The 12674-nt window shown below is 43.3% G+C and overlaps 1 protein-coding gene across 1 annotated transcript in view; it reads left to right on the top strand.

Moving 5' to 3' along the window:
- Window positions 1-12674, top strand: part of pdlim5a (PDZ and LIM domain 5a) — a 126725-nt gene continuing 114051 nt past the window's right edge. Inside the window, exon 1 of the mRNA XM_036979372.1 lies at window positions 1-156. The gene's annotated coding sequence lies outside the window, so the exon portion shown is untranslated. The remainder of the gene's footprint in view (window positions 157-12674) is intronic.

The following is a 12674-nucleotide window of genomic DNA, read 5'->3' on the forward strand; positions in this document are numbered from 1 at the left end:
TCGCCTCCCTCGCTGTTGAACTGATTGTAAAGAGCGGAGTTCGTGGCAGAAGTCAAACTGGTCTAGGACGCCGAGGAAAGCCACAGGACCACATTCCCATTGAACTGGAGCAGACAGTAGTCGTGAACGACGGAGCCTGGACCGCGTGGTGAAGAGGTGGGTGAACCAATCAGCGAAACATCTATTAGCATGCATGACAAAGGAGATGGTAACTGCGTTGAAACAAGTGCACGGGGGAAAATTTTCTATAATAGATTATGGTTTAGTTAGTTTAAGGTCTGTGTTCAATGCACTGTGCCGTGTGAGGCAGGGTCAAGTGCAGAGTTGGGTAGGTTACTTTCGAAATAATAATAATTCGTTAGTTACTAGTTGCCTGTCCAACATTTTCATCAGTAAAATAATTTTTGGATTACCCCAAACTCAGTAACATAATCTGATTACGTTATTTATGGATTACATTCCCCTTGAGCGGCATTAGAGGAAGTCCAGGATCCATCAAATGCATTTGGTGTGTCATCATAATGGTTGGTCTCTGATTTGTGGTCAGACTCGCTCAGGTGGAACAAACTTGCAATTTTTTTTCGATGCTTATTTGAATGTCATTCAGAACAGAGCTGTCATAATCTTTAAAAAAAAAAATTTTTTTTACAGAAACATCCTTTATGAATTTTTTTGAAATCCAAGAAGTAATCATCTAGTTTTTCAAAAGTATCTGTAATCTGATTACAGTATTTCTACTGGTAACGTAACTGTGTGTAATCAGTTACACCCAGCCCTGGCCAAGTGAAGGATGATGGCCATTGTATCTCACCATAGATGGAATTATGGTCACAAAGGCTACATGGTTTATACTGAGCTGCTGCTATAGTTGTGACTTGTCATGAACCTGTCATAATGTCCTCTCATAATGTAGGCTGTCGTAAAGTCATTTCATAAAGTCATGTCATAATATAGGATGTCATAAAGTCATGTCATAATGTAGACTGTCATAATGTAGGCTGTCATAATGTAGGCTGTCATGAAGTCATGTTTTAATGTAGGCTGTCATAAAGTCATGTCATAATGTAGGTTGTCATAATGTAGGCTGTCATAAAGTCATCTCATAATGTAAGCTGTCATAAAGTCATGTCATAATGTAGGCTGTCATAAAGTTATGTCATAATGTAGACTGTCATAAAGTTATGTAATAATGTAGGCTGTCATAAAGTCATGTCCTAAAGTCTGTCATAATGTAGGCTGTCATAAAGTCATGTCATAATGTAGGCTGTCATAAAGTTATGTCATAATGTAGGCTGTCAAAATGTATTTTTTTGTGTGTGAATTTTACCCCTTTTTCTCCCCAATTTCGTGGTATCCAATTGTTTTAGTAGCTACTATGTTGTCTCATTGCTACAACTCCCGTACGGGCTCGGGAGAGACGAAGGTTGAAAGTCATGCGTCCTCCGATACACAACCCAACCAAGCCGCACTGCTTCTTAACACAGCGCTCATCTATCCCGGAAGCCAGCAGCACCAATGTGCTGGAGGAAACACCGTGCACCTGGCAACCTTGGTTAGCGCGCACTGCGCCCGGCCTGCCACAGGAGTTGCTGGTGCGCGATGAGACAAGGACATCCCTACCGGCCAGGCCCTCCCTAACCCGGACGACGCTAGGCCAATTGTGCGTCGCCCCACGGACCTACCGGTTGCGGCCGGTTACGACAGAGCCTGGGCGCGAACCCAGAGTCTCTGATGTCATAATTTAGGCTGTTTTAAAGTCATGTCATAATGTAGACTGTCATAATGTTATGTCATAATGTAGGCTGTCATAAACTCATGTCATAGAGTTATGTCATAAAGTAATGTCATAATGTAGGCTGTCTTAAAATCATGTCATAATGTAGGCTGTCATAAAGTCATGTCATAATGTAAGCTGTTATAAAGTCAGGTCATAATTTAGGCTGTTTTAAGTCATGTCATAAAATTATGTCATAATGTAGACTGTCATAAAGTTATGTCATAATGTAGGCTGTCATAAAGTAATGTCATAATGTAGGCTGTCATAAAGTCATGTCATAATGTAGGCTGTCATAAAGTCATGTCATAATGTAGGCTGTCATAATATCATGTCATAATGTAGGCTGTCATAAAGTCATGTCATAATGTAGGCTGTAATAAATTAATTTCATGAAGTCATGTCATAATATAGGCTGTCATAAAGTCATGTCATAATGTAAGCTGTCATAAAGTGATGTTATAATGTAGGCTGTCATAAAGTCATGTCATAATGTAGTCTGTCATAAAGTCATGTCATAATGTAGTCTGTCATAAAGTCATGTCATAATGTAGGCTGTAATAAATTAATTTCATGAAGTCATGTCATAATATAGGCTGTCATAAAGTCATGTCATAATGTAAGCTGTCATAAAGTAATTTTATAATGTAGGCTGTCATGAAGTTATGTCATAATGTAGGCTGTCATAAAGTCATGTCATAATGTAGGCTCTCATAAAGTAATTTTATAATGTAGTCTGTCATAAAGTCATGTCATAATGTAAGCTGTCATAAAGTAATTTTATAATGTAGGCTGTCATGAAGTTATGTCATAATGTAGGCTGTCATGAAGTTATGTCATAATGTAGGCTGTCATAAAGTCATGTCATAATGTAGGCTCTCATAAAGTAATTTTATAATGTAGTCTGTCATAAAGTCATGTCATAATGTAGTCTGTCATAAAGTCATGTCATAATGTAGGCTCTCATAAAGTAATTTTATAATGTAGGCTGTCATGAAGTTATGTCATAATGTAGGCCGTCATAAAGTCATGTCATAATGTAGGCTCTCATAAAGTCATGTCATAATGTAGCCTGTCATAATGTCATAAGCCATATTGGGGGAAAAGGAATACGTTTGGTTTTGGTTTTGCTTGTAATGTGTGTGCCATCACGTTATTTCATTTCAACACAACTGTAGTCTAGCTTCCTATTTGCAGAATTTGGCATTTTCTGTCAGAAATACAAACTCGATTAGATATAATTACTGTGTGTGTGTGTGTGTGTGTGTGTGTGTGTGTGTGTGTGTGTGTGTGTGTGTGTGTGTGTGCGTGCGTGCGTGCGTGCGTGCGTGTGTGTGTGTGTGTGTATGTGTGTGCATGTGCATGTGTAGGGAGACGTGTGTGTGCATAATTAATCATAAATAATTAGTATTTGACTGAGAAAGAGAAAGAGGGACAACTGATTGTGTTGCAGGAGGAATAGAGAGACCCTGTTAACCTCAGCTACTTACCAGCAGTGACCGCCAATCACCAGATATCAGTGGGCTGTTTTCATTCATTGTTGTTGAAGAGAGACAGAGAGGAGAGGGAGGCAGGGAGCTTTACATTACTAGGGCTGGGTGCATTGATGTTTGGGGGTTGGGTGCATTGATGTTTGGTGGTTGGGTGCATTTATGTTTGGGGGTTGGGTGTATTGATGTTAGCTCAGTGATTGGAGCAGATGCTTTGATATGCCTCGGAGACCTAGCTTGCTTCTCATGTAGAGCCTTAAGCCATGGCCATATGGCCTCAAATGATATAGTAGGATGAAGACACATGTCCCTTGTTTTTTTGTGTGTTTTTGTTTATCTTGTCAATGACTGCGTTGGGTATAGTAATAATAAAATGAGTCATTAAATAGTATAAACGTGTCATACTGTTCCAGAGTCTGTGCATAAAGCCACAGACTGAGTGATGTGTAATGGAGCAGCTCAGGGAATCTGCTCTTGTGTTTATCATTTCACTAAGCTGTCTACATCAGCACAAGAGCTACTATGTGGCACAGGCCTAGCTCTGTCTGCAGCCAGGGGGATGAGGTAGGAAGCCATTGACAGGCAAACAGACAGGCAGGCAGGCAGACATAACCTCTAAAACACAGGCAGACAGGCAAGCAGACAGACATAGCCTCTAAAACACAGGCAGACAGGCAGGCAGACATAGCCTCTGAAACACAGGCAGACAGGCAGGCAGACAGACAGACAGACAGGCAGGCAGGCAGGCAGACAGACAGGCAGGCAGGCAGGCAGGCAGGCAGGCAGGCAGGCAGGCAGACAGACAGACAGACATAGCCTCTAAAACACAGGCAGGCAGGCATAACCTCTAAAACACAGGGAGACAGACATTTGTTTATTTTACCTTTATTTAACTAGGCAAGTCAGTTAAGAACAAATTCTTATTTTCAATGATGGTCTAGGAACAGTGGGTTAACTGCCTTGTTCAGGGGCAGAATGACAGATTTGTACCATGTCAGCTTGGGGGTTTGAACTTGTAACCTTCCAGTTACTAGTCCAATGCTCTAACCACTAGGCTACCCTGCCGCCCCACGACCTCTAAAACACAGGCAGGCAGGCAGGCAGCCAGACCTAGCCTCTAAAACACAGGTAGACAGGCAGGCAGGGTGTGAGACAGACAGACAGACAGACAGACAGACAGACAGACAGACAGACAGACAGACAGACAGACAGACAGACAGACAGACAGACAGACAGACAGACAGACAGACAGACAGACAGACAAAGCCTCTCTAAAACACAGACAGACAGACAGACAGACAGACAGACAGACAGACAGACAGACAGACAGACAGACAGACAAAGCCTCTCTAAAACAGAGACAGACAGGCAGATAGACAGACAGACAGACAGACAGAGCCTCTCTAAAACAGAGACAGACAGGCAGACAGACAGACAGACAGAGCCTCTCTAAAACAGACAGACAGACAGACAGACAGACAGACAGACAGACAGACAGACAGACAGACAGACAGAGGGAGGGAGGGAGCCTCTCTAAAATTGCTCCCTTAGCTCTAGCCTGCCTGGGGCAACAGGAGAGGCAGCTAATCCTAGCTAAAGGCTGGAACTGGAACTGAACTGGACACAGCCAGCATGCAGTCAACACACAACAGCTGCTCTAGCAGGAAGGAAAGAGAGTTCGGAAAGTTATTGTTTGCACAGGCACCCCCATGGCTCCATACTCGGGATTGGTGGATTGGTTGAATAGTCTGGATTGTTCTGAAGGTGGGGGTGTGTCTGTGTCCCGTATGGCACCCTAATCCCTGTAAAAGTTGACTACTTTTTTACCAGAACTCTATGGGCCCCTCTTCCCTATATAATGCACTACCCTATGGGCCCCTATTCCCTATAAAATGCACTACCCTATGGGCCTCTATTCCCTATATAATGCACTACGCTCTGGGTCCCCGGTCAAAAGTAGTGCACGATGTAGGGAACAGGGTAACATTTGGGACGAGACTGTATTTATTAAAACGGTGATTCATGAGAAGTCAATTATAGGAGACTATACTGTAGGATCTATAATAGGAGACAATGCTGTAGGATCTATTATAGGAGACAATACTGTAGGATCTATTATAGGAGACAATACTGTAGGATCTATTATAGGAGACTATACTGTAGGATCTATTATAGGAGACTATACTGTAGGATCTATTATAGGAGACTATACTGTAGGATCTATTATAGGAGACAATTCTGTAGGATCTATTATAGGAGACAATACTGTAGGATCTATTATAGGAGACAATACTGTAGGATCTATTATAGGAGACTATACTGTAGGATCTATTATAGGAGACTATACTGTAGGATCTATTATAGGATACTATACTGTAGGATCTATTATAGGAGACAATACTGTAGGATCTATTATAGGAGACAATACTGTAGGATCTATTATAGGAGACAATACTGTAGGATCTATTATAGGAGACTGTACTGTAGGATCTTGTATAGGAGACTATACTGTAGATTCTATTATAGGAGACTATACTGTAGGATCTTGTATAGGAGACTATACTGTAGGATCTATTATAGGAGACTATACTGTAGGATCTTGTATAGGAGACTATACTGTAGGATCTATTATAGGAGACTATACTGTAGGATCTATTATAGGAGACTATACTGTAGGATCTATTATAGGAGACTATACTGTAGATTCTATTATAGGAGACTATACTGTAGGATCTTGTATAGGAGACTATACTGTAGGATCTATTATAGGAGACTATACTGTAGGATCTTGTATAGGAGACTATACTGTAGGATCTATTATAGGAGACTATACTGTATGATCTATTATAGGAGACTATACTATAGATTCTATTATAGGAGACTATACTGTAGGATCTTGTATAGGAGACTATACTGTAGGATCTTGTATAGGAGACTATACTGTAGGATCTTGTATAGGAGACTATACTGTAGGATCTATTATAGGAGACTATACTGTAGATTCTATTATAGGAGACTATACTGTAGGATCTTGTATAGGAGATTATACTGTAGGATCTATTATAGGAGACTATACTGTAGGATCTTGTATAGGAGACTATACTGTAGGATCTTGTATAGGAGACTATACTGTAGGATCTTGTATAGGAGACTATACTGTAGGTTCAATTTGGGCATAACTCTACTAATGATATTGGCTTGGGCGCTTGGCCCCTCCCATCTGGGCCCCTGAACAGCTGCAAATCCCCACATTTCACTCAGTGTCTTGCTTGGAACTGCAAATCCCCTTTATAGGGGATCACCCTTCTGAATATTTTCCACTGTGAGTAAGGCTTTATCCCAAATTGTACCCTATTCCCTATGTAGTGCACTACTTTTGACAGGTCTCCCATAGGGCTCAGATTTGGGGACAAATAAGAGGGCTTGAATTAGAAGGCTCGTAGAGTTGAGCAGATAAAATGACTGGATGAACACAAGTATTTAGGATGTTGTAGTACCTAGACTGCATCTACACATGTTGCCTGTTATTGGATGTTGTATTCTCTCTTGACTATCACCTGCCAATAAAAAAACATGATGAGATCAGAATCAGATTCACAGAGTTTAGGTCTCCGGGGTGAAGTTTCCCCTAGGTACAGATCTAGGATCAGCTTCCATTCCTCTAATGCTAACCTTAGCCATTAGTGGGGGAAATAGAAAACAGACACAAGATCAGGGCCTAGTGGCATTTTCACCTTACAAGTGTGGTCCAGAGTCAGCAAAGGTAACAGAGTTGTAAATAAAGTATGTTATGAGGCCCCAAACGGGACTTATCATAGACTGTCAGTGGCTTGTGTTTCTTTAGCATTTGATTTCAATCCCGAAAAGGATCAGCATTAGCTGACCTATAAATGAAGGGGAAAGGGAATACCTAATCAAATGTGCACTGTCTGAACATAGAGATCCTATTCAGGAACAGTGAAAGGACACTAGGCTGCTCCTGGAACAGTGAAAGGACACTAGGCTGCTCCAGGAACAGTGAAACAACACTAGGCTGCTCCAGGAACAGTGAAAGGACACTAGGCAGCTCCAGGAACAGTGAAACGACACTAGGCTGCTCCAGGAACAGTGAAACGACACTAGGCTGCAACAGGAACAGTGAAACGACACTAGGCAGCTCCAGGAACAGTGAAACGACACTAGGCTGCTCCAGGAAGAGTGAAACGACACTGGGCTGCTCCAGGAACAGTGAAACGACACTAGGCAGCTCCAGGAACAGTGAAACGACACTAGGCTGCTCCAGGAACAGTGAAACGACACTAGGCTGCTCCAGGAACAGTGAAACGACACTAGGCTGCTCCAGGAACAGTGAAAGACACTAGGCTGCTCCAGGAAGAGTGAAACGACACTAGGCTGCTCCAGGAACAGTGAAACGACACTAGGCAGCTCCAGGAACAGTGAAACGACACTAGGCTGCTCCAGGAACAGTGAAACGACACTAGGCTGCTCCAGGAACAGTGAAACGACACTTGGCTGCTCCAGGAACAGTGAAAGACACTAGGCTGTTCCAGGAACAGTGAAACGACACTAGGCTGCTCCAGGAACAGTGAAACGACACTAGGCTGCTCCAGGAACAGTGAAAGACACTAGGCTGCTCCAGGAACAGTGAAACGACACTAGGCTGCTCCAGGAACAGTGAAACGACACTAGGCTGCTCCAGGAACAGTGAAACAACACTATGCTGCTCCAGGAACAGTGAAAGACACTAGGCTGCTCCAGGAACAGTGCAACAACACTAGGCTGCTCCAGGAACAGTGAAACGACACTAGGCAGCTCCAGGAACAGTGAAACGACACTAGGCTGCTCCAGGAACAGTGAAAGACACTAGGCTGCTCCAGGAACAGTGCAACAACACTATGCTGCTCCAGGAACAGTGAAACGACACTAGGCAGCTCCAGGAACAGTGCAACAACACTAGGCTGCTCCAGGAACAGTGAAACGACACTAGGCAGCTCCAGGAACAGTGAAACGACACTAGGCTGCTCCAGGAACAGTGAAACGACACTAGGCAGCTCCAGGAACAGTGAAACGACACTAGGCTGCTCCAGGAACAGTGAAACGACACTAGGCTGCTCCAGGAACAGTAAAACGACACTAGGCAGCTCCAGGAACAGTGAAACGACACTAGGCTGCTCCAGGAACAGTGAAACGACACTAGGCTGCTCCGGGAACAGTGAAACGACACTAGGCAGCTCCAGGAACAGTGAAAGACACTAGGCTGCTCCAGGAACAGTGCAACAACACTAGGCTGCTCCAGGAACAGTGAAACGACACTAGGCTGCTCCAGGAACAGTGAAACGACACTAGGCAGCTCCAGGAACAGTGAAACGACACTAGGCTGCTCCAGGAACAGTGAAACGACACTAGGCTGATCCAGGAACAGTGAAAGTGGATAGTAAAAAAGCTATCCATTGTAAACTGTTTCATATTTTCATATTTTTCCAAATGCTGTGGAGTTTTGGGAGCCGCACGGCTACAATTAAGCATGATTGTTTTGCGTCTAAATTGCCTAAATTAAATGACTGTATTTCTGTCAGCCAGCCATTCATTGGTGGTTAGCTATCAGAGGGTAAGGATTCAGGGTTGGAGATGGGATTTGTCCCAAATGACATCCTTTATGCCCACATAGTGTAGGTCCCATAAGTTTTTGGTCAAAAGTAGTGCACTGTAAATGAGTTTCCATTTGGGCCGTAGAAGGGTCTCCACCAGTGCATGAGAACTATACATACTACCACAGTGGAGGCAGGATAGAATGGGCATTATCTAGGCTCAGGTCTGGGGAACAGAGAGATCAGATGGCGAGACTGACATCATTACCCCACCGTCTAGCTTGCTGCTCTGTGCTGTTTGTGTTGCGTTGCTCTCTGGTCATCTGAGCCCTTACGGTGTTGATGCTGGCACACCGTCCCTTTTCAAATCTGAATCAACAATTAAACAAAGTAATAACGGATCACACAATAGCCATCGTTGGATAATTTACGTCTCTTGTATTTCCAAATTTACTTTTTTTTTTTTTTTTTACAGCATGTTCACATATACACACTTTAACAGCAGGATCATATGTAGAGGATTCTTACAACCCCCTCTGGCATCCTTCACTAAACAACAGTGAATACGTCATTTTGTTTAGCGAAGGATGCCAGAGGGGGTTGCAAGAATCACCTACATATGATCCTGCTGTTAAAGTGTGTATATGTGAACATGCTGTAAAAACCATGGATCATTCTGTTGAAGCTCGGCTGTTCCCCTCAGCCTAGAAGAAGGGCTGGATGTAGCATACATTGCACCTAACCAGCATCTGTGCCTGGGGGATTCTTTTGTTCATGTGGATGATGCGATAAATGAAATTTATGTGGGGCAGATTATCATGCAATTTAAACTGGGTGGAGTGGCGTGGCGTGTTTTTTTGTGTGTGTGTTGTTAGGAGGCAGGGACAAAGCTAAGATCATTAGGGGGTAGAGAGGTGAGCATATGGGGCCTGAAATAGACACTGAGCCTGAACAAAGGAACTTTGAATGGCACCGAGTCTGAGGGTTGTGACTGCAGTGCGTACACTCTCATTGTTTCTGGAGTTATTATGACTGACTATCCCCACCTGGGCCTCAGATCCCCTGGGCCCCTCTGGTTCAGGATCTATCCTCTCTCTATTGTAATCCCTGTTTCAGGTTCTACCCTGTCTCTATTGTAGTCCCTGTTTCAGGTTCTATCCTCTCTCTATTGTAGTCCCTGTTTCAGGTTCTATCCTCTCTATTGTAGTCCCTGTTTCATGTTATATCCTCTCTCTATTGTCGTCCCTGTTTCAGGTTCTACCCTGTCTCTATTGTAGTCCCTGTTTCAGGTTCTATTTTCTCTCTATTGTAGTCCCTGTTTCAGGTTCTATCCTCTCTCTATTGTAGTCCCTGTTTCAGGTTCTATCCTCTCTCTATTGTAGTCCCTGTTTCAGGTTCTATCCTGTCTCTATTGTAGTCCCTGTTTCAGGTTCTATCCTCTCTCTATTGTAGTCCCTGTTTCAGGTTCTATCCTCTCTCTATTGTATCCCTGTTTCAGGTTCTATCCTCTCTCTATTGTATTCCCTGTTTCAGGTTCTATCCCCTCTCTATTGTAGTCCCTGTTTCAGGTTCTATCCTCTCTCTATTGTAGTCCCGGTTTCAGGTTCTATCCTCTCTATTGTAGTCCCTGTTTCAGGTTCTACCCTGTCTCTATTGTAGTCCATGTTTCAGGTTTTATCCTCTCTCTATTGTAGTCCCTGTTTCAGGTTCTATCCTCTCTCTATTGTAGTCCCTGTTTCAGGTTCTACCCTGTCTCTATTGTAGTCCCTGTTTCAGGTTCTATCCTCTCTCTATTGTAGTCCCTGTTTCAGGTTCTATCCTCTCTCTATTGTAGTCCCTGTTTCAGGTTCTATTCTCTCTCTATTGCAGTCCCCGTTTCAGGTTCTATCCTCTCTCTATTGTAGTCTCTGTTTCAGGTTCTATCCTGTCTCTATTGTAGTCCCTGTTTCAGGTTCTATCCTCTCTCTATTGTAGTCCCTGTTTCAGGTTCTACCCTGTCTCTATTGTAGTCCCTGTTTCAGGTTCTATCCTCTCTCTATTGTAGTCCCTGTTTCAGGTTCTATCCTCTCTCTATTGTAGTCCCTGTTTCAGGTTATATCCTCTCTCTATTGTAGTCCCTGTTTCAGGTTCTATTCTCTCTCTATCGCAGTCCCTGTTTCAGGTTCTATCCACTCTCTATTGTAGTCCCTGTTTCAGGTTCTATCCTCTCTCTATTGTAGTCCCGGTTTCAGGTTCTATCCTCTCTATTGTAGTCCCTGTTTCAGGTTCTACCCTGTCTCTATTGTAGTCCCTGTTTCAGGTTTTATCCTCTCTCTATTGTAGTCCCTGTTTCAGGTTCTATCCTCTCTCTATTGTAGTCCCTGTTTCAGGTTCTATTCTCTCTCTATCGCAGTCCCTGTTTCAGGTTCTATCCTGTCTCTATTGTAGTCACTGTTTCAGGTTCTACCCTCTCTCTATTGTAGTCCCTGTTTCAGGTTCTATCCTCTCTCTATTGTAGACTTCGTATTATATTGACACAAGTCCTGCTGAGACTGAGGCTGTCCTAACAGTGTTTGTAACATGGACACTGTGTTTGTTAGTCATTTATACTGTACAACATAGCACATTTTTGTTCAAATCAGTGTAATCGACCTCCATGTTATATTTTCAGAAAGCAGCACTGGGACTGAACTGGAATGCAACCCTGCCTTGAGTGGCCGCGCAGCAACTTCCATGTTACACAATTATTTGTTACCATGTCCATGGTTCCCATAATGGAGCGGTGTTTCTCATGGCCCTTCCACATGGCTCTTTATAAGCTATTAGCTGTAGTAGTAATCAGGGTCCCTTTGATCCACCTCCGTTCTTTGGTACTTCCTCTTCCTCTGCACGCAGGCTTCCCTGTGACCTCTGGTGACCTTTGGTGACCTGTGACCTCAGAGCACAGGGCTGCAGCTTCCCTCCCCGGGGCTGCTCCTGTTACACCTGGCAGGCCTCCGGACAAACACACCTGTCTGTCTGCCTGTCCGTCTGTCTCTCTGTCTGCCTGTCTGTCTGCCTGTCCGTCTGTCTCTCTGTCTGTCGGCCTATTTGTCCATCCTTCTGAGAGACTAACCGAGACCGTCCCCTCTGTGTGTTTCGCCTCATTCTCTTTGCATCAGTCAACGGCTTTATTCGGTGGAAGTTGTCATAACAGAGCTATAGGTCATGCATTAATGCCTCAGCCTGTCACATAAGGTCATGCAAGGTCATGTAAGGTCACATAAGGTCATACATTAATGCCTCAACTTGTCACATAAGGTGTTTTAAGGTCATGTAAGGTCATGTAAGGTCATGCATTAATGCCTCAGCCTGTCACATAAGGTCATGCAAGGTCATGTAAGGTCACATAAGGTCATACATTAATGCCTCAACTTGTCACATAAGGTGTTTTAAGGTCATGTAAGGTCATGTAAGGTCATGCATTAATGCCTCAGCCTGTCACATAAGGTCATGTAAGGTCACGTAAGGTCATGCATTATTTTCTCTCTCTGCTTTAAAATGAAAAACCCCTTTGATTAGGGCACAATTACAGTATAAGTGTAAACACCATTATGAAAAATAACAATAACCATCATAGCCGTTTATATGATATTTTTACTGTATGTACACTACATGGTCATTAGTATGTGGACACTCTTTCAAATTAGTGGATTCGGCTAATTCAGCCACACCCGTTGCTGACAGGTGTATAAAATCGAGCACACAGCCATGCAATCTCCATAGACAAACATTGTCAGTAGAATGGGCCGTACTGAAGAGCTCAGTGACTTTCAATGTAGCATCGTCGTAGTGTGCCACCTT

The sequence above is a fragment of the Oncorhynchus mykiss genome, chromosome 6 (assembly GCF_013265735.2).
Source record: "Oncorhynchus mykiss isolate Arlee chromosome 6, USDA_OmykA_1.1, whole genome shotgun sequence".
Taxonomy (NCBI): Eukaryota; Metazoa; Chordata; class Actinopteri; order Salmoniformes; family Salmonidae; genus Oncorhynchus; species Oncorhynchus mykiss.